The sequence below is a fragment of the Triturus cristatus genome, chromosome 6 (genome assembly GCF_964204655.1).
Source record: "Triturus cristatus chromosome 6, aTriCri1.1, whole genome shotgun sequence".
In the NCBI taxonomy this organism is placed as follows: Eukaryota; Metazoa; Chordata; class Amphibia; order Caudata; family Salamandridae; genus Triturus; species Triturus cristatus.
In genome coordinates this window covers 1,061,257,909-1,061,281,647 of record NC_140589.1, presented here as the reverse complement: position 1 = coordinate 1,061,281,647, position 23,739 = coordinate 1,061,257,909, and positions in this window count along the sequence as shown.

The window sequence follows — 23,739 nt, the reverse complement described above, 5'->3', positions numbered from 1 at the left end:
TACGAGTTTCCTCTATGCCACTGTTTCATGGCGGAGAGGAAACAAAGGGAGCCCTATAGGGCCCATTTGTACCTCAGGGCCATGGGGTGCATGCCCACTGTGAGCATACACCCCAGTACCTGCACGGCATGGACTGCAGCAGGTGCAAGTACTGTCTTTGATGTTCCCATTTCACAGTGTTCATAGGCACAGCTGTTGGAACACCTTAGAACAGTCCGCCAGTAACTTAAAACATCATAATCTGGCAGGCGGTGCGCACATGGGCTTGGTGGTGTGGGAGTGGGTCGTCAGCGTGGCTGTCCGCTCCCTCACCGCCAAACTCGTAATCAGGCCCTTAAAGACTTTTATTGGTCCAATTGTAAAAAGGTCACGTTAAAAGTGCTATGTGTCTTAAAAAGTGGTCTGCCTTGCATATATCACAGATAATAGTGTTGGTCTTGTCTTAGATTTATGACCAATGCCAAATATTTATCACCATAGCGCTGATTAGTCAAATTGTGATGATGTATCCACCAATAGCGCTATTTGGCAGTAAACTGACAGACAAATGTTTAAAGGCTGTTTATTGTGACAAACTAGTCTGCACTGAATAAAATGCGGGTATAGTGCTAGTCAAGCAAATTCATGTGCCCAGTTTATTTTTCTGAGTATACTCCGGCGCCACTAGATTTTAGAGAACATACATACCTACACCCAAAATAATTTTAGGTGAGGCACAGTAAATGCTAGCAGGACTTAGGACTAGATGTACAAAGCCTTTTCTGCGAATTGGTCCATTTGTGACAACAAAAAATGCTTTTTGTGATGTACAAAGCCCAGTTTGCAATTCGGTAACTTGCTTACCAAATCACAATTTGGGCGTGTTGTGGGCATGCTTTCCTAATCCCGGATTGGAATGGTAAGCAGGCAAAACATTTACAATTTACCGCCAATTGAAAGTTGGCAGTAGACCATTCACAAATAGGACAGGGTCCCCAAGAAACCCCTTTTCCTTTGATAATGGCTGAACAAATATATTTTAAGAGCAAGAAGTGGTCCAGGGGACCACTATCTACTCTTAGAAAATGAAACTTCAAAGTTTTACTTTTGCTATTGTAAATCCATCCGGTTTTCTTTTAAGGAAAATGGGCTACGTTTAAAAAAAAAAAGATTGTTTTATTTAAAAGCAATCACAGACGTGGTGATCTGCTGAACCCAGCAGGCCACCATCCCTGCGATGGCAGCAAACCGTAGTGGGTCACAAATTGCAACCTACCTCATTAATATCCATGAGGTAGGTCTACTTGTGACCCACTGTAAATCGGTAATGAAATTTAAAAGAGTTTCATACATTAGGAATAGCGATTTCCTAATTGCGATTTGCAAAAAATCACAATTAGGTAATCATTATTCCTATATTTGTACATCCAACCATTACTTTGTCAACAGGATTCACCATAAGAGTAATCACTAGAGTCCTTGAGGCACTACTTGTGGACACCGAATGAGATTCATTATCCGGTAACATTTTGTTTTGAGGCATCATATCGATAATATATTCATCACCAGGGAAGGTAATGACTGACAATGAAGCCTTACAATTCACTGATTGGGTAACAGCTTGTTTTAGATGGAATGGATGTCTTATCTGAAAAATTTTGAGTAGAAAATCGGTTGTGACAGGGGTGGGTTTTCACACTCCTCCTATTTAGGTTTTTTTCTTCCTTATTTACTCATTGACAACAGCAAATGTGAGCTCTTTTTCTCTAAAAATAGGGGAACCCCATGTCCCCTGTCTGTTGCATGCTAATAATTCAGTCATAACTGACTATACAGAGAGAGGCCTGAAGAGAAAAGTAGTTGCTCTTCACTCTTATTGTGAGAATAATAGACACACAGTAAGTGTGGAGAAGAAGAAGACCATGACTTTTTTCCATCGGCCTAAGGCATTCTTGTGGTTTCTAAATAATACTCTTTTAGAACATGTTAAGGAATATAAATAGTTAGGAATTATATTTACAAGTAATTTACTATGAGATAACCATATAGTTAACTTGAGAACGTCATCTTTTGCTACTGTGAATACCCTAAAAAGGTTTCATTGCCATCTTGGGGTCTCTCGGTAGTCCGTTATTGGTAAACTAATACTGCAGGTGTTGTATGGGGCAGATGTATGTAAGGCAGAATTGCTTACTTTAGATCCAAGATTAAAATGGAAATAGTTCAGGAGTTTGTTTTGAAAAACTCTTCTTGTTCTTCCCAAGACTTAATGGTTCAGGCAGTCAGAAAGGAGCTAGACTTAGATTTCTGTATATTATTAGCTCAGTCTAGGGCATTGAAATGGTCAAGGAGACAAACTTCCAGCCCTAACCCTGAACAACTCAATGTTTTGGTCTGAAGAATGTAAGCGGCTATTCTCAAAATTATTATCGAATTTCAATTTGAGAACAGACATATTCAAGAAAGAGTTCACCTTTACCTTCTATCAAAGTTCTATAGATTATTTTAGTCAAAGCTAAGGCGAAGAAAAATCTTTTTCCTTTTAGACTCAAGTCCCAGACAAGAGTATATGTAACATTATTTTACAACTCAGGATATATTTAATCCAGGCTAGAGAATCGCAGATCTAAGAGATAGAGTTCCTGAAAATAATGGTTTCTGTCTGTCTGAGTTACATCTGAAATATACTTTATTCCTTCTATTGGGCAGTACTCTTTTTTTGGGTGACTGACTTTCAGGCACTTTTAGAGAAGTATTAAGTTAGAACTAGAAATGATGCAAGAGTCACTTTAAGTTCTTGTAATTTCATTGACAAGATATATATCACGTCATTCACAATTAGTACAATTTAATGTGATTTTAAGATTCTGTTTTAGAAAGACAGATAATTATTTGGAGACATTCGACCGGAGAAAGAGGTCCATTACAATCTGTGCTAACTTGATTAACTTGATTTTCCTTACTCTGCGCCATGGATAGTCTGTATTTTTATGCTATATTTATTCTGTGGGCTTTTAGTGGAATTGATTAATGTCATTCAGTGTTCTTGCTTGGAATGGGAAGGAAAATAATGTAAAATTGATTGAATTGATAATACACATGAGAAGTTTGTTGATGTATATTTCTACAAGATGCTTTCTTGAAAATAAAGTATTTTATAACTGTAGCTGTAATTTTAATATTCCCTGAATATTTACATTTTATGCCTATTATAGATGTTTTTGGCCCAATTAACAAATATTGTGAGTTTTTGAAAGAGTACAATAGGAGTACTACTTACCTATTCCAAAATGCTTTTGTGAATAGGCCCCATAGATCTGATTTAAATGTCTGCACAAATTCATTTGTTGTTTTATGCGGCATTAATAATAGTGTGTTTTGGTATATACATGGACCTGTGTATGAAATTAGACTGCTTTATACTCACATTTGTTCCTTTAAAATAATTTAGGGGCTGATTAGGATGTTATCAGGGATGGAGACCGCCCGACATGCTGTCAGCGGTCCCATAGGGCAAATTAGGATGCAACCGGCACTGTGGCGGTTGAATTGCCCATCTTTTGCCACCGCAATGTAAAAAAGGGATGTTTCACATATCCCTGCACTATGTGACAGGCACCATGCGGTGCCTGTCACATGGTACAGGGATATGTAGGGTGCCCCCAGGTCCCATGACTGGGGGCAGGGTGGAAGTGGGGCCCACTACGGACCCCGAATGTCTCTTTCCGCCAGCCTTTTCATGGTGGGTGAAAAGCCATGAAAAGGCTGGCGGGGAGAGACAATGTTATCCCTATGGCTGTGCCTGGTAGGGACCGCCACCATTCTGGGGATGCAGAGCGGTCCGACAGGCAATCGGAATGATTGCTACTGTCTGCTTTCCGCCAGCCAGCACACCGCCCACCATCAAAGTCTGGCATGCAGGAAAGCTGCTTAGAATGCAAGAGACCACCACCAACAGCCTGTCGGTGGCGGTCTCCCCGCCATCCTAAGCAGCCCCTTAGATCGTATTATTAGAAAGTATCATAAATATTACAAAAGTATTAAAAGTATTAAAATCATAAAAAAAATAAACCAAATTGGTTACCTGTGTTGTGCATTGTGTTATTGCTAACTGTGTATCTACGTTAGAATCCTAAAGGTGACAAATATTGTTAATGATAAAAAGAAATATTGTGGTATTGTTTTATATTTCTGATGTAAGGAAAGTGATCCTGTGTACATTTAGGTGTACTTACTAATGAGAATATTTTTATATAAATTCCTTATTTTACTAAATTTCAGTTTGTTTTCTGATATCTTCCTCAAGTTTGTTTAAGTATTATGGGGTTCAGCATCGAACAGATGCAGTGTGGAAGTACATGTCACAGGGTAATATTGTCATACCTTTGTCTGTTTTTTTAATTGGTTTCTTAGATGAGTATAGTTACATTTGTAACAAAAGTTTGTAGATTTTTATAGTTGTTACTACAAAGGTAAAAATGTTAACATGGTATGTTGTGTGTGCACTTACCTTTTGTTTTTCTGGGTAGCTGCCATTGGAGAGACAAATAGTTGAAGATGTATTTCCATGCCTTGTCGTAGCAGAGGCATTATGCTTCTGTTGATTATGGCAAGGTTGGGCCTGACTATTTTATAGTTTTTTCCTCCATTGCGGTTGTGGATCATTGTCAGCAACAACATAATCTAAATATGGCACACGGAAAAGAGTTATGGGCTGGTCCATAGGCCAGTTTTCTATCATACAAATGCTGATGGAGAAGTAAGACTATGGAGGAGATTGTAGAAGGAAAAGATGGAAGTTCTGCCATCAGTCCATCAGACTCTAAATATAGCTGACAGTAATTTACAGTGAAGATGGATCATCTGCTGGTTTTTGAGGGATCCTCCTCGTCCACTAAACTCTAAATATAATCCCAGAACAGTAGCTATTAACTAAAGTTACACCCACAATTACTCAAGAGGCACATTGGACCTAACAGGCTCAAATCTACTCCAGGCAAGCTTTAGAATAAAGTAGACAACACACAGCCACTCACTGTTACAGCAATGCAGTCTCATAAAAACTAAAGTAATGGTAGAATAACACTTACATCACAGAAGAAAAACAAGGAAAATTAGACATTTTATATTTATTTAATACTGTTTTTATTTCTTTAAAAAAGTCAAAACAAACACATAAATGTAAACGTGGCTATAATTAGTATACAACGCATACAGCAAAAATGCTTTATTTACATTCAACTCATTTAATAATACAAGGGAGTGGGGAGTCGACAGTCATGACCGCACCACAATCAACAACTGGTTAAATTCACTAAGTTAAGGTAAGATAAGTTTATTTAACACTATTCGCCGATGACCTTTCGTAAATGGAAAATTAGGCACAGTTAGATGAAATGACAGTGATCTAGATAAGATTGAAAACATTTTAACATAAATACAGCATGCAGTTCTTAGCATCAATTTATCTATAGTTATGAAGCAATAAAGTACAGTTAATCACATTGACAGTGATTTAGATAAGATTTCAAAGATTACCAGGACTGATTAAGAATGGATATGTAGTTATGGAAAATAACCATCACGTGGCCAAGGTTCATGACAAACATTCACCAAGGCAAAGATCAGGATATCAATTTGTTTGACTCACAGAAGATGGTCAACATGCCACAATTAGGTAAACTGATATTGATTTAGATGAGATTAGAAAGATTAAAAGGACTTATTATGAATACAGCATGTCATTCTTACCGTCAGTTTACTATAGTTACGGAAAATGGCCATCACGTTGCAAAGGTTCAGAGCAAATGTTCACGAAGGCAAATATCATAACACCAATTTGGTTGAGTAACAGAAGATGGCCAATATGTAACTGTTAAATGAAATGACAGTGATTTAGATAACATTAGAAAGATTAAAAGGACTTGTTATGAACACAGCTTGGCAGTTTTCACAATCTATTTAATTATAGTTACAGAAAATGGCCGTCACGTGGCAAATGTTCAGGGCGAAAGTTCACCAAGGCAAAAGAGCATGTTATAAATTTGTTTGAGCTCCAAATGAAGGCCAACATGTGCCAAATGTTATCTGGGGGGAGGATCATAAATTAAGTTATCATTGGAATTAGGACTTTTATGTCTTACCCACTTTAGGTGCTAAGACTCATCCATGAAGCAGCCTATGTGTGCAATCGGTGCTCTCCAAAAAGAGGAATATCAGTGCTGATTTTGAGTTCCATGTGCCAACGTTCCTTAGTAACAGCCAAAGAGTCCTTTTTTGAATGGAATGAAACAGACTATAAAATAATACACAGGATGTGTAGGTGGCTGTACATTTTTGCTGCCTACTTGCCTAACGCTGATTTAGTACTGGGTATTGTTTACAACCATGACAAGTAGCCTTTTCCGATTAGCACTCCTTGTTTCAAAGCCCTAGGATCCAAACCAGATAATGCTCCTCTTTGATTATAGGCTCAAGGGGCCCGATTCACAGAACTAACTTAAGACAAAATCCTAAACTTACTACCATTTTGGTATTCACAGAAGGCACTTACTCATTTTGGTATTCACAGAAGGCACTTACTCATTTCGGTATTCACAGAAGTTAGGAGTCCTAACTTTAGGACTCCTAAATGCCTTCTGTGAATACCGAAAGTCTTAAAATTAGGATTTTTCTCAATTTGGTAGTCCTAAGTCTAAATTTAGGACTACTAAATTGAGAAAAATCCTAATTTTAAGACTTTCGGTATTCATAGAAGGCATTTAGGAGTCCTAAAGTTAGGAGTCCTAACTATACTACTACTAAACTGAGCAAAATCCTAATTTTAAGACTTTTGGTATTCACAGAAGGCATTTAGGAGTCCTAAACTTAGGAGTCCTAAATTTAGGACTACTAAATTGAGAAAAATCCTAATTTTAAGACTTTCGGTATTCATAGAAGGCATTTAGGAGTCCTAAAGTTAGGAGTCCTAACTATACTACTACTAAACTGAGAAAAATCCTAATTTTAAGACTTTCGGTATTCACAGAAGGCATTTAGGAGTCCTAAAGTTAGGAGTCCTAACTTCAGTGAATACCGAAATGAGTAAGTGCCTTCTGTGAATACCAAAATGAGTAAGTGCCTTCTGTGAATACCAAAATGGTAGTAAGTTTAGGATTTTGTCTTAAGTTAGTTCTGTGAATCGGGCCCATAGCAATTAACAGCACTCTCCACTCATGAAGACACTCCTTCAGCAGACGTCCAACCTGATTTTTAACAACATTGGTTGAAGACATTTGATCCAGGAAGTGATTCATTTTTAACTCTTTGTGCATTTTGAGCATTGTTGGATGTTTAAGATTAATTGGTTCTTTATGTAAAATATGTACCAGGTGGTTAACTTAATTGCATAGAAAAGCCATGCATGTGCAGCTCTTACTTCAGTCTAGTCATATCCTAGATCTTTTTCATATGCAACCATTGTCCATGTTTGCAGTAGGCCAGATGCTTTTTTCCCAAATTCATCTTTCAATTCTTGGTAAATTGACTACAGTTCCCCAGATTTCAGCACCATAAAACAGAATGCCTCCAATTTTAGCTTGGTCCTCCAGCTCCAAAGTTTTTTGGAACCACATTAGCATGACCTCTTGCATATTTTATTGCACTTTTAGGCCTTACTCAAGCCTTAGTTAAGCTGCTTCCTGTACCATATAAAACTAACATCCAGGTATATTTCGGCAATTTTTTTGCTAGGGCAGAGTGTATATAACCAGGCTCGCCATAACTCGAGAAAGGAGCTTGAGGGAGTCTCATTTTTTGCCCTTTCCTGCTTTCGCGCACGCCACTGTGGAGCATCGATGGCGATTAAGACAGTTGTTTTCCCCCTTCCAGAAGCTGGGGGCGAAGGTCTATTTCCAAAATGCAGCAACGCTGAATGTGGTTTTTAAAGGGTCGCACTAGAAGTTTTTTTCAGAGATACAAGCACAGGAATATCTGGATGAACTGAAGATGTATTGTTAAATAAGGGGACAAGAGTGGAGAAGTAGAGAGACAGTATACACAAAAAGGGGGTTTAAAAAGTGGAGAGGAAGGGGGAAAAATACAATATTAAAAAGGAAAAGGAAAAGAAAGAGGCTCAAAGGTTGAAGGGATTAGGGACCAGGGATGCTTGATGAGGGAGTAGGGTGGAGGAGGAGAAGCATCTCTTGTGACTTGGAGGCTATCACTTAGGCAAGGCCTGGCTGCCTATTAGATGGGTAATGTTGTGGGCGGGGAATTCTTGGGGGGAGAAGGGAAGGAAGGGTGGGGGGATCCCATTCGCACGTAAAAAAGGGGCAGGTTGGATGCTTTAGGTGGGAGTATTGAGCTGTTTGGGAAAATGGATGTTTGTATACCACAAAATAAGGATCAGAAAGGTGTTTTGTTTTTGTACAATAGATTAAACGGGTGATATAACCAGCAGACCCAGTGACTCCCACTCGCTTTCGCCTGCTCTACTCTTCCATCTCAGGTGTGTGTTTGGATGTGGTTAATCTGTCATTGTCAACGGCATCAGCCCCACGGGCTTGGAATCATGCTAAAGTCGTCCCCTTGCTGAAAAAACCCTCCCTAGACACTGCCGAACCGGGAAATTATCGACCCATCTCTCAGTTACCCTTTCTGGCTAAAGTGGCGGAGGCGCATGTAAATTCAATTTTGGCTGGCTTTGTTGAGCAACATGCCATATTTGGCTCTACACAACACTGCTTCCGGCCCCGGCACAGTACTGAGTCTGCACTCCTGGTCGTGTCGGAAGCAATTAGGAGCAATCTAGATGTTGGGGACTCAGCGGCCTTGGTCCTTTTGGACTTAAGTGCCGCCTTTGATACGGTATCACATAAAATATTCCTGAAATGTCTGCAGGACATTGGGGTCAGGGACTCAGCCCTGGCCTGGATTAAATCATTTTTAGCGGAAAGATCCTTTCAGGTCTTGGCGCCTCCCTTCTCCTCACAAGAGTTTGCTCTACACCAGGGGGTACCACAGGGCTCTATACTGAGCCCACTATTATTCACTCTTTATGTTAGCCCGCTGGCGGAGCTGGCAAAGGGAAGGGGGCTATCGTTGGTATCATACGCTGATGATACCCAATTGGTGATAGCCTTTTCTAGGAAATGTACCATCAATCTAGATAACTTTAAGGACGATCTGCTGGCTATCTCCGACTGGATGGCAGCTAATTGCCTACAACTTAACTCCGGTAAATCTGAAATCCTGTTATTTGGGAAGGATAGGGAGCTGTGGACTGACTTCACTGGCCGGACCGTTTAAAACCTGCCCCAGTCCCTAGGGACATTGTAAAAAATCTTGGGATTTGGTTTGACTGAGGATTGACCTTTGAGAAACAAACAAAAGCTGTCGCTGCGGTCTGTTTTGGACTCCTGCGGGGTCTTAAGCCGCTGCTCGGGTTTTTCCCCCCTCCGGTGCGCCAGACTATCATCCAGGCGTCTGTTCTATCTAGATTAGATTATGCCAATTGCCTATATTTGGGAGCAACAAGGGCCAGCGTAAACCGCCTCCAGAGGGTCCAGAACGCAGCAGCACGGATCTTGGTCTCACTACCTAAGCATTGCTCAGTCGCCCAGGTGCTTCCCAAACTTCACTGGCTGCCAGTAGATAAGCAGATACAGTTTAAAGCATTATGTATCTCACATAAGATTCTAGCAAAAAAGCTCCGCCGGGCCTTCTACATTTGTTGGAGGCTTATGTACCTAAGTGTTCACAGCGATCTGCTGAACAAGCTTTGGTCTGCGCTCCTCGAGTGTGGAGGGCCAGGGTAGGGGGCCGTTCGTTTCGATATTTGGCAGCAAAACTGTGGAACTCACAGACTACTACTAGAACTATTTCCAACCACCTGGTTTTCCGTAAGGCTTTGAAGACTTGGCTTTTTCCCCTCTATACCATTTAACCGCTGCGACTTGCTCATGCTCTCGTTCCTGGTACTTGTGCTGCGCTGGGACGCCTTGTTGCTGTGGCAGCCATGCGCATTATAAACTCTAAATAAATAAATAAATACAAAGGATAGGTATCACCTCTATTAACATCTGTGGTCTGAACGACCCTAGAAAAAGGTCAAAAGTTGCAATGGGTATACAGGCCCTGAGGGTTGACATCATACGTCTTCAGGAAACCCATCTAGAAGGCTCACAAAGGAATACTGTAATCACTATTGGGTATAATCTTGTTGAGGCAACTTCACAAGGGGCACGTACAGGAGGAGTCGCAATTTTTGCTAAGGGAAATTGGTTAACATGTACACAGGTGGCTGCTGATACTCATGGTCGATGGGCAGTGGCTGTCTGTCAAACCGTGAATGGTGATAAGTTTACCCTGGGTACAATATCCCACTGTGTTTGAGCAAATATCTAGGGAGTTGATCACTCGCCCTCTTCCAATTGTTATGTGTGGATATCTAAATATCAACCTCCCGAGTGATTGGAACAGGTATGCTCAATATCTTTATACAGGTCAAAAACCAAGAGTGTTTAAAGCTCTAGAAGGCTTGTCTATGGAACATGGGCTGTTCGATGTTTGGGCCAGAGTGAGATCAGCTGAACATGGAATTACATGTTTTTCTGCTCCACATATAACACACGCTCATTTAGACTACTTCTTCATTTCAAATTGCCTCCTTAGCTCTTGTAAAATCGAGAGATACCCTAGGGTCCTCTTTAATCATAATCCACTGGTGTTAGGAATACAGGGAATAGGGGGGAAACCTAGAAATGCCTGGAGCTTTGAACGTTCATTACTCACTAATCAGGATTACTGTACATATATCAGTAACTGGATCCCAACATTCTTTAAAGAAAATATGGATAGCACTCTATTGAGTATAGTATGGGATACATTCAAGGTCTGCTTAAGGGGTGAGACGCTTAGATTTTCACTGAATAGGGTAAAGACAGAGAGGCAGCTTGTGCAGACCAAACAAGATACCTTAGCCTTAGCTGAGGAGAATCTGATAAGAGTCATACAGCAAAGAGGAGATGCCAAAGAAGCCCAACTTCGAGTAATATCAGCCAGGGGCACGATAGATGCAATCTTTGTGGATAGGGCAGCAGAAATATATAGGACCTGGAAAGAGAGGGTTTATGAATGCAGCGAATAGGCTGGTCACCATTTGACAGTCAGAGCTAGGCAGAAAAGGCTGAGAAACAAGATTCGAGAAATTCGGGATCCTAATCTCGGGTTAATCTCAGACTCAAATAGAATTAGAAGTGCTTTCCAAACTTACTCTCAAGCTTTGTATACTGAAGATAGGGGGTGCACTGTATCATCTATAGAGGAATTCCTTCAGACAGTAGCCGCAGACTATCTATCGTCTACCGAGAGGGAATCCCTAGAAGAAATAGCATGGGAAGAAATTTTGGTATCTGTCTAAACACAGAAGTCCAGAGGTGTAAAACTAGAAAACAAAAAAACAAACAAACAAGAAAGCGATTGAGCTCAAAGTGTCTGGAAGCGTCTAAACTAAAGCCAAGTCAACAAAGTCCTCATAAAGAGGACATAATCCCATCACCCACCGTGGTGGCATGCTTCATCATGTGGGATCTCCTCTCAACCAAACCTGGTTTGGCTGAGGAGCTACTACTCCCAATATGCAACTAAGGGAGGAGCTCGCGGATGTTTTGTACTACGCTAGTGGAATGCGATCTCCTAAAGATCGCTGAAGCTGGCCTAAGTAAGGTGAAAATTTTAAGTGCAGTGTAAAAGGGGTGATTTAAAATTGACTACAGGAACAAAAAAAAGACTTTAATAAGGAATGTCCCTGTGCCAACGTAAAAAGCAGAGTAGTAGCGCGGTCTGGCCCAATTGCAGAACGCGCTCACAAAAACCAAAAAACGGTCTACATGTTTCAGCCTGTAACGATCAAGAAATTTGGATCAAGGCTTTCATCAGGACCACTACAACAAAAACTACTGCACCTGCGAAGAAGTGCAAAAAGCACTGACGTGAACTAGTGTCTAAGTGGAAACAGGCCGATACACCAACCTTGTACCGCAGGATCAGATTCAAGAGTTTTAAGTATCCTGCCAGTCAAAACGGTAAGTACCTGTGTCAATAAAACAGAAAAACATATAATAAAAATAATAACTAAGCAATGTAATACAAACAAGGCACAGGCCCACATGGGCTAGAACAATCGGACTGCTATATGTCAGTCTTACCCGTAATTGAATCGGGACTACGCCTGCCGCTCCTGGTAACAACTCAGGGCGTGAGACAACGCACTGTGAAAGAAGAAGATAAAAGCAGCGTATAGTATCGTGAACAAAAACCAACAAACATGTACCAGGCCGTCAGGCCAGTCATTGTTAATACTGAAATGGAATTTGTGGATGGTGTGTCCATCTTCTTCTCAACCGAGGGGAGAGAGAGAGGGGGAGAGAACCATGCAGACTAGATCCCGCTGTTAGTGGCCGAAAATTCAGCCCTAAACAAAATCATGCTGGATATAAACAGAACCTATCGTTGATGTACCCAGGATCCGCTATGAAAATTGCGTATAACCAAGGACTGTACTCTCATCAACACATACTCATCCTTACAACATTTTACAAGGTAAGGCAAGTAGTCCCTGCAGATTTACTAGAGAGACAAATGCCGTCGAACTGTGGGAGGGAACAACCTACATGCTTACGGTATGCATATAGAAAGGACCCTATGGATCGCTAAATGGTTTTCATACAAGGAGGCTTAAGAGGTTTTTAAAAGAGGGTTGCAAGATACTGGTACAGAGCAGCCCTTTATTTATAGTGACAACCTCACACGTAATAAAGACACCTCCGCTGAGGCAACAATCGTACAAACCATGACTACGTTTTGCCAATGCCGCCGCGGCTAAACTTTCTGCCGGTATTAATGCGGGGCATAGAGGAATCGCCTAGGAGGCAGCGCTATCTTTTTCTGTCTTCGTGCACATCTTAGCCACAAAGTGAAATAAGGCGTAATAACAATCACCCAAAAAAAGATCGGTAAGCCCTAAGGGCAATATTCAGGGGTTACCCAATCATATAATATCTCATTACAAGTGTCAATTCTCTTTTGAGCGTAGAGCCTGTATAAAACAGACCTAAGCAGAAAGTGTGATAATACACACCCAAATGAAGTCTCCTACCTTTCTGGCGCTACCCCAGGCCTCCTTCCTGAATGCTAGTGGCGGCCCCAAACGACTACAACCTCTGAGATTAAGAACAGAGGCCACGTCTAGACGCATCGGTGCACGCCGTCACGTGTAGGCCAGCAGTCCACAAGTGATGACGTGACTGCGTGCCCGAGCAGTCTGGGTAATGTAGTCAAATCCCCTGGGAACGCATAATGCAGCGTCTCGTTGTTGCTATGGTGATACTCACGAAGAAATCAGAATGTAACCACGCCAGAAGATATACAAGAGACTATTCATCTATGCGATTGCGTGGTGCTTTGATAGTTAAAACATTTCCCAGTGAATATCGTATAATGTCTAAATTGAAATGAGGTGTCCAAAATGCAAATATGCAGCAAGACGTGTCACCATTTGACAGTCAGAGCTGAGAAACAAGATTCGAGAAATTCGGGATCCTAATCTCGGGTTAATCTCAGACTCAACTGGAATTAGAAGTGCTTTCCAAACATACTCTCAAGCTTTGTGTACTGAAGATAGGGGGTGTACTGTATCATCTATAGAGGAATTCCTTCAGACAGTAGCCGCAGACTATCGTCTACCGAGAGGGAATCCCTAGAAGAAGAAATAGCATGGGAAGAAATTTTGGTAACCATTTTGGTAACCATAACCTCCGGAAAGGTGACAGGAACAGATCTTATCCCTTCTGAATGTAAAAAAAATTTGCCCCTCAACTCAAAAATCATTTTACTACATTATTTGATTAAATATATGATGGTGTAATTTCTCCTCCCTCATGGTCTGTGGCTAAAACCATAGTTTATCTAAAAAAGTATAAACCAGAGGTAGAGCTGGGATCGTATCGGCCGATTACATTAATAAATTCAGATTCGAAAATATATTCTAAAGTATTGGCCATGAGATTAGGCCAGGTCATTACAAAATTGGTGGTAAGCCAGCAACATGGATTTATTCCAGGGAGGGACACCACGGATCACATTAGGCGTATGATTTCACTATTTGAGGCTACTCATGCCGAAAAAGCGTTCAATAGGGTCTCCTGGCAATATCTTTGGAAGGTCATGCTAACAAGGGGTATCGGCCTAAGATTTATACAGGGAGTGAAAGCCTTGTACTATAAGCTGGTGACAAATGTGTCTATCTCCGGAGGAATAACTACACCAGTGACAATCTCTCGGGGACTCGACAGGGATGTCCCTGTTCCCCACTTTTGTTCGCTATCTATATTGACACGTTTATATGAAAGATTATGCAGAACATCTTGATACCACCTATAATTTCCCAGGGATTTGAAAGTAAAATTCTAGCTTACGCGGACGATATGGCAATAGTAACTCCCAATCCAGAAATAGCCATTAAAGCAATCGAGAGAGAAAACATCCTGTTTTGGGGACGTCTCAGGATTATCACTAAACAAAGAGAAAACTCAAGATGTAATTAATGATAAAATTATATGGATGGATAATCGAGTATGTAAACAAGCCGTATATTTAAGTGTTTGCATCTCCTCCAATGTAGAAAAAAATTGTAGAACTGAATTTAGACCCAGTTATAGTCAAAACTAAGAAAGAGCTATTAAGGCTGAACAATTTACACCTTACCATGATTGGCCGATGTAACCTCTTAAAACTGATTTTTCTTCCGATACTTTTATATTTTTTAAGGGCGATCCCGCTGGAGTTTTCTAACAACCGGTTTAAAGTACTTGACACCATATTCTCGTATATTTATATGGGCATACACTAAACCTAGAAGTGCACTAAGGTATCTATCACTGCCAAAGGAAAGAGGGGGGTGGGCACTTCCAAACCTAAAATTATATCACTGGGCCACGATATTGCAATACAGCCTCATTTTACTGCTGGACCCCCCCATCCCCATCTATATTGGATGGCTCTCCTCAGGTTACCCCTATGTTCTATGAATTATTGATAGGACAAGATGCGTGGGGCTGCCTCTGGAGGCAGATAGAACCAAGCTTTTATGAAAAATGTACGAATTAAGTGCCTCCAGGGTCCCTTCAGGGAATAGTTAAGGATAAAGAAGCTACTTGGCTTAGGGAGACTACATTTTTATACCCAAATACAGAACAACCCGAGTCTACCCAAGGTTTTTAGGTATGGTAACATGCAAAAGTGGAAATTGGCTGGTGTAAATAAATTGGGTGTCTTTTTTTCACCCTATGGCTTGGCTACTTTCGATGAATTAAAGGGAGAGTATGCCATCGATAATAGGGTTTTTAATAAAAAATATTTTCAGATAAGGGATTTTTTGCAACACAAGGGGGGGTGGCTCAACCGGTTTTGACAAGATAGAATTTTAGAAAACTTACGGGCACAGACTCATATACACATTGGGACACTTATAGGTGCAGTTTTATAAGACTTATTTTTATTGTACTACACACCTGCGAGAATTGCGAAGTGGGGTACTGGCTGTAGCAAAAATGTACCCGTTGCGCTTCAGCATGTGTCGATAAAGTTCATATGTATGCTACCTGTGCAGTATTAAAACCTCTTAGAAATGATATTCAAGGGGGGCGTGGCTAACCGCCGACGGGAATGGCGGCTCGGTAGTTGTACTCCGGAGCGCCACTCCCGCAACATCCGATTTCATTGCTCCTCTGCGTGCCTGCCCACTGCCCCGAAGGCGGAATCCAACTGTTGAGGGGCCCGTGGACCCTCGGACCAAGTTTGGCGGAGATCGGAGCAAGTGGGAGTTCGGAGCTCCGAGGGCCCGAGCGACGGAAGGCTCCGGGCGGGCGAAGGTGCTGTAATGCACGGCTGGTGCGCTAAGCGAGCCCGGGGCTGCGGCCTGGTCCAGCGTGGGGGAAAGTGAAGAAGCGAGAGCAGGTCCGGAGGGTGCATCCGCCCACACATGACGGCGGAGGGGGGCGATTGAGCGCTCCTGAGCGGAGGGGACCCGCTTGCCCCAACGGAGGTCGGGGACCGGACCCTGCGACGCGCAGATGTGCAATCGTGGCCAAGTGTAGGCGGCCTAAGCAGTGGCGGTGAGTGGCGCCTGCGGAGAGGATCGGGGGCTGCTGGAAACCCGAGTGAGGCGCCAACTGCAGGGATCTCGGCCCCAACAGGGGATGAACAATCTTTGGTGGCTGCTGTTCGTCTGGGGGAGTGTGGTCTTCTGGGCGCGGGTGTTGTTGGGGCGGAGGGGCCCGAACCTCCGCTGATCTACTGCCGGGACAGACCCGTAAGGGGCCTAGAAGCGGCATGAATACAGCATAAGGGCGTGCGGGCGGTAACGTGCCCCTGAAGGAGGAATAGTGGGCCGGACCAGAGGTTTCCCCGGGGGGATAAACGTGGGCACCATAAAGAGAGCTCCGGATCGAGATGGGGCGGAACTTTGAAACGGTAATGGACCCCTTCAGTGTCCTGATCTAGATACCGCGGACGGAGGAGGGCGGGCCCCCCCGGATGGCGATCTGACCGCCGGGCACACGCCTAGGCAGTACAAGGCGACGCCTATCGTTGGAGACGCAAGTGGACGATGGCGGAAGCGGTGGGTCGGGGCCCCTCGGACTGGGGTTCGAGGTGGGGACACCCGGCTGAAAAAAGGGTCTTGGCCAGCCAGCACTCACCCCCGCGGATGGAGCCTCCTGCGAAAACCGACAGGCCGAGTGGGGATTCTCCCGGCAGGCGGCGGCGACTAGCGGGGGAGCTCCGACCCCAATCGTGGCCCTTGGGGCCTAAAAGTGGCGACCGGCAGGACGACCAAGACTGCGACCCAGGCGAAACTGGATAAGTTTGCATGGCAGAAACAGCAGATGGAGAACAAACGGGAGTCTGCGCCACCGGGAGACACCCCGGAGCCTTCGAATAGGGAGCTTCTGGAGGCAATCATGGGGGTCAGGACCTCACTGGAGGTGAGAATAGACACGGTGGCCACGGAGGTGGCTTTGATCCACGAGACCATGAAGAAAATCACTGAGAGAATGGGGACGGTGGAGAGCACCGCCAAAGATCTAACCGCTGACACGGTCCGGCTTAAGGAACAGGTTAAGATGCTTAGCTCAGCCCAAGAGGCGAAGGCCCTACAGTTGGATGACTATGAAGGACGAATGCGTAGAAACAATATCTGCATAATTGGGGTCCCGGAGCGGGCAGAGGGGCAGGCGGTGGACCTGTTCGTTGAGGACTTGGTCCTCAATCGCCTGCAACCCTGGGGGCTTTCAAAGTGCTTTACCATTGAGAGAGCTCACCGAGTACCCGGGGGCCGGCCGAAGCCGGGAGCCCCACCAAGGCCGTTGTTGGCAAGGGTGTTCAACTTCCGTGATCGGGACGTAATATTGCAAACAGCAAGGGCTGCCCCAACACTCACGATGGAGAACAGTCAGATCAGGTTTTTCCCGGATTTCACGCTGAGGGTGCAGAAGCAGAGGCGCGGTTTCCTTGAGGTTAAGAGGGCGCTTAGAGAACAGGAACTCAAGTACGCTATGATGTTCCCAGCAAAACTACATGTGGAGGCAAACGGCAAAACGTGTTTTTTTACCCGCCCGGAGGAGGCCTGGGAATGGTTGGAGGGGTGGCGCAAAGTGGACAGGAAAAGGCACAAGACACCCTCGGCGGCTGATACAGAGGAGGACTGGCGCCAACACCGGTGCCCCAGGGCGCACTCTGACTCGACCCACCGGGATCAGGAGGAAGGGTGCCAGTCGGGCACCGGGTGAGGCTGGTTATGGTTTGTGGATCTAACCCTGGGTGCCCTGGGGTGGCTGGGAAAGGGGTCATAGAAACGAGACAGCCTAGTAAAGAGAGACCTCATGGTTCGGGGCTGCATGGGGGTTGCCTGGCGAGACTCTATAGGGAACACAATCGTCATGGACTTGTTGGGACGGTCCCCCCGGGGCGACTACGTACTTTGGCACACACCAGGGTTGCACATTGGTAGAGAACTGAACTGCTCCTTATTGATTGGTGCTTGAGTTAGCCTAAAATAGGCAGGGCAAAGTTGGAACTCGGAGACCAGATTGGGGTGTAACTGGGCCTAAATCGGATTGCATTAAATTGGGTTTGGGGCGGGGGCGGGAGGGAGGGGAGTAGCACATACCTGATAGTAGACTGCACAGGGAGTGGGGTTATCTGCGTTCCCTATAGTTGTATATGGGGGGGCAACAGGCACTCTGCAAGTTGGGGGGGCGGGCAGTTTCAGGTCCGCGATGCAGGGAAGCAGGGAGGGGGACTTGTTTTTATGGTTTGCATTACGGGGGAGTTTGATCAGGGGGGGAAGGGGGAGGGGGGTTGGGTCAGAGGAAAGTTTTGATGGTATCATTCAATTTGCTATAAGTTGTTGTTTTGCTCAGTTCACAGCGGAAACCATCTATGTCTACGAAGTACTAGGGGATGTCCAGTTGTTATGCAGCCCACCGCACAGTCAAGGATCAGCCACCATATGCCCCCGAGGAGGGCAGACCAGGCGCGGCTAGACACATATGGCAGTAGGGAAAGGACTTAGGCTAGTAACCTGGAATGTAAATGGGTTGGGGGATAGGATAAAAAGGGGGGTGGTGTTGCAGTATGTCCATCGCCAGGGACTGGATGTGGTGCTCCTACAGGAGACCCATCTGCATGGCAATTCATGTAGGGCTTTGGATCGGAGGGGGTACCGCATGTTGGAACACTCGGGCTTCACCTCTGGCTCTAGAGGGGTGGGCATACTCCTGAGGAAAACTTGTCCCTTCATACACCACAGGACCTCGACTGACCATTTGGGGCGATTCGTAGCCTGCACGGGCAGTTGGGAGGGTAGAGTCCTTAATTTCGTCTCGGTTTATGCACCATCCGGCCTGAAGTCCACAACACCTCCCAAATGGGACACTGGTGGTAGGGGGTGACTTCAACCTGACTATGGACGGCTTAGTAGACAGATCCCCCCCGACCTGATCCGGCACGTGGTTCCAGGCTGCGTGGCTTTGCCGAGGCCCTGGGGTTGGTGGATGTCTGGAGGTGGAAACATGTAAGGGATACACACTTTACATTTCAATCGGGGGTCCACGGGAGTCAATCAAGACTGGATTATCTATTCACACATGCGCAACACGCCCAGGACTTCTCGGACACCTGGTGTCTGGCGCTGGGCATCTCGGACCACTCCCCGGTGGGCGCGGGCCTGGGGCTGCAGCACCCGCCGCAGCCGGGCCCCATACGGATACCACCTTGGATATTTAAGGTCCCTAGGATTAGGGAGACTCTACGGGCAGATACGGAATACTATTTTGCAGAAAATATTAGTTCGGTTGCATCAGCAGTTACATTGTGGGGAGCATATGGAGCGGTAATCAAGGGAAGGGCTCTGTCGGTAATGGCTGGCCTCAGAGATGAGCGCCGTAAGAAAGTGCAGGAGTTGGAGGCTGACATCCTAAGGCTTGAGGGTAGGAACTCCCTAGATCCAGGGGAGGATACGCATCACCTACTAAATATAAAACAACAGGAATACAAACAACTGTTAGTGGAGGACGCGAGCAGGAGACTGTTGGCCAGTCGACATAGACTCTATGAGCAGGGGGAGCGCACTGGGAAGCTATTGGCCTGGCTGGAGCGGAGGGAGCAGGCAGCACGTTGGGTGCGGGCACTCAAAGGGATTGGCGGCACCCAGATTACAGATCCGCGTGAGATCGCAGAAACATTTGCCAGACACTACAAATCAGTTTACGCAGCACCAGAGGCCTCCCGGGCGGCCTGGGCGGCTGATTTCCTGGCCACTATCGAAGTTCTGGGCCTGTCCTAACAGGACGGTAGGACACTGGAGGCTGAGTTGACCACGGAGGAGGTCCATAAGGCCATACTAGACGTCCGGTCCGGGAAAGCGGTTGGCCCTAACGGCATCCCGGTGGAATTACTTAAGCTGATGGCCTAAATGCTGGCACCCCACCTGCTCGGCCTCTATAATGAAAGCCGCGAGCTTGCCCTGTTGCCAGTGGATGTTCGAGAGGCCGCTATAGTGGTTATCCACAAACCCGGCAAGTGGACGAGTGCCAATCCTATAGGCCTATCTCTCTTATTGCCATTGAGGCTAAGATATTGGCCAAGTTGTTGGCGAACCGGCTGCTTCCCTTCTTGCCGACCTTGATTCATCCGGATCAGTCTGTATTCATGCCTGGGAGGAATACGGCGCGTAACCTGCATCGGGTCAACGGAGTCATTGGGCGTGTGCATACACTTGAGGAAGAGGCCATACTGCTAGCACTAGATGCACGTATGGCATTCGACACAGTGGCGTGGGAATACCTATTTGCTGTCCTCGACCGCATGGGATTCGGCCCCAAATTTAAGGGATGGATTCAGTTGTTATATGCGCAACCCAGGGCACACGTCGTGGTGAACAACTATCGGTCCTCCTCCTTCCCCCTCGGGCGTGGCACCAGGCAGGGCAGCCCGCTGTCACCCCTGCTTTTTGCTATGGTTCTAGAGCCATTGGCGGTGTGGATACGGGGAGACCCCGAGATCAGAGGCCTGAGGTGGACGGATGAGCACGAGGACCGCATTTCGCTGTATGCCGACGACATTCTGCTATATCTGGCTTCCCCCGCTCGGTCGCTCCGTCGGGTACTTCATATTTTCCACATTGTTGGGGCGCACTCAGGATACCAAATTAACTGGTCTAAATCCCAGATGTGTCCCCTCTGGGGGGAACCCCCCCTAAGTCCAAGAGGCTACACCATCCCGATGACCAGTCAGGGGTTCCTCTATTTGGGTATATTCATCACCACAGATGTGGAGTTGTTTTTGGAGAGGAATCTCCTGGGGGTACTACGGCGATTTTGAGCGGATGTGGCACACTGGAAAACCCTTCCTCTCACATTATTGGGAAGGGCGTCCTTATATAAGATGCTCGGTCTACCCCGTTTTTTGTACGCGTTACAGAACACGCCCTACCCGGTCCCCAATTCCTATTTTTCACAGATCGAGGCAGCGGTACGTGAATTGCTCTGGGACAATAAGCCGCCACGTATTGCAATGGCTAAGCTAACTATGGGATGGTACGATGGGGGAATTGGACTGCCGGACTTGCGCCTGTACTACAAGCCTCACAGCTGACGGCCATAAACAGTTGGGTGTTTGGGAGACTCGATGACCCAAGCTTCCGCACAGACCACTGGCTTTTAGGAAAAGGGGGTTATAACAGAGCCCTATACACCAATCACAAGAAGTTGGGATTGACAGGCCCAACAGCACGCGCGGTGGAAGTGTGGCACGGGGTACAGAACCATATGGGGTGGAGGGGTCGCCTGACGAAGGCAACCCCACTATGGGAGCCGGACATACTGGGGAGACTCAGTTCCTACGCAGGATTCGACAAATGGGACTTGATCGGAATCTCTAGGGTGGCAGATGTGTGGGTTAAAGGACGAAAGGCATCTTTCCCGGAACTTCAGGCCAAGAACCAATTAGCCCCATTGAAGGGATTTCGCTACTTACAAATTAGTCATGCGATAGAATTGGCACGGCCCAAAGATGCACCCCTTCTGGACTCCTATCCCTTGGAGGATAGACTCCTGTTGGATCCCATGAACCGCAAGGCAATATCACTCATGTACAAGAAGCTGATCAATAACAGATGGGACCCCATGGCTAAGTTGAGAGCAGTCTGGGAAGCCGACGTGGGGGACATGCCCGATGAGGACTGGAGGGAGGCATTGTCCTCGCCGCGAGAGGTGGCTATCCCTATGCGTCTCCGGCTGGTGCAACTCAAGGTCCTTCATAGGGTATACTTTGATGCCAAACTGTTGCACAGGCTCAATAGGCGGCCAGACTCGCAATGCCTCAGGCAATGTGCACTGACTGGCACTTTTTTCCACATACTATGGGAATGCCCCCGCATACAGGAATACTGGGTTAATGTCACAGGCAAATGGCCAGGGCTTGTGATAAGACAATATGCCCGACACCCACGCTATGCTTACTGAACATCTGGGTAGCGACAGACCTCACGCAAATTGAGCAAGAATGGGCCTCAGGGGGTTGGGGTGTAGCCAAGAGAAACATTGCACAGCGATGGGAGTAAGCACTTTGCCAAAATTAGCGGATTGAGCTAAAGATATGGACTATGCCATGCTAGCTGAGAAGGCGGTGTTCAAGGAGAGGGGGTGCCCGCGTAAATGGGATCACAAATGGGGGAAATGGAATAAGTATAGAGGCAATATCTGTATCTCTCCGACAATTGAACTCAGGAATGAGAGACATCGGATACTGGGAGGGGAAGCACTGGATCAGCATAACACTGAATAAAGGGTCCCGAGAGGCCACTGGTCAGGAGGACTCCTGGTTAAAGGGCTGGTATGACAAAGCAAGTGCCACGAGGGGCGATCTGTCTACACGGATTCACAATGAGGTTGATTGGCAGTGCGGTGAAGGGGCGGAGGAATGGAGGTAATGGTAATGGTGGACATCTTCGTATTGTCAAAATATGTGTTATGCTCGCTGTATTGTTTATCAATAAAAAGTGTTTTAAAAAAAAAAAATGATATTCAAGATTTTTTATATGACAAATTAAATATAGAGGTTTGATTGACCCCAAAATTAATTTTATTTGGACTTTCTGTAGAGGGTCAAATGCATGACACAGAATCATTTCTTGTGGATGCAATGACGATTTTAAGATTGGTAATTGCCACTGCATGGCTTGATCCACAACCCCCACAGTTTCAGGTATGGCTAGCCCGGTTGTTAGCAGTGTGTAACCTCGAGAAGGCGATATATGCAAAGAAAGGATATAAAGCAAGGAAAAGAGAATTGCTAATTTGGGCCCCATTAGCGAAGCTTACTGATTAGCATAGGCAGAAAATGTGGTTGCTCTACTGAGGGTCGCTCGTATAGAACCCTTGTCTCTTCTTTTCTCTTTGTACACTTGCACTTGCACTTTAATATTAACTAGATCCTAGTTTTTAGGAAGCTTTGCTTATCTTATGTGGTATATTAATTCTTAAAACTAATAGCTATGGATTGCACTATATTTGCTACTTATTACTTGTGTGTTATCTATTTTAAAACACATATTATGAATTGTAAGACCTGTGTTAGACCTGGCACCTTGGCGTGAGTCTCCCTTCCACTTTTTTGTCACTGTGCCTCATGTGTTTTGCTGGTGCTAGCTGCTCAGAGCACTGTGCCACTGCCAACCAGTGCCACAGTGCAAGTGCTCCCTATTTAAAATGTATATGTTGGTTGGATTCCATGATTGGCTTATTTGGTTTACTGTCAGACCCCAGTAAAGTGCACCAGGAGTGCCCAGGGCTTGTAAATACAAATGCTGCTGGTGGGCTTGCAGCACTGGTTGTGCCACCCACAGAAGCGGCCTGGTAAAATGCATCTAAGGTCTGCCATTCCAGAGCCTGCGTGCAGTCTGGTACTGTCATGCTGACTGGGTAAGTGCACACACTTGCCAGTCCCTAAACCTTCCCTTAACTTCATATTAGTCACCCCTATGGTAGGCCCAAGGGCAGGGTGCATTGTAAGCATAAGGTAGGACAAGCCCTGATGTGTGTGGCATGTCCTAATAGTGAATTACAGCCATGTTCGTGTTTCACTATTGTAAGGCTACCTGTTCTCCATAGGCCAGAATGGGCTGCTAGAATTGTTACATTCTATGATCCTAACAGACCC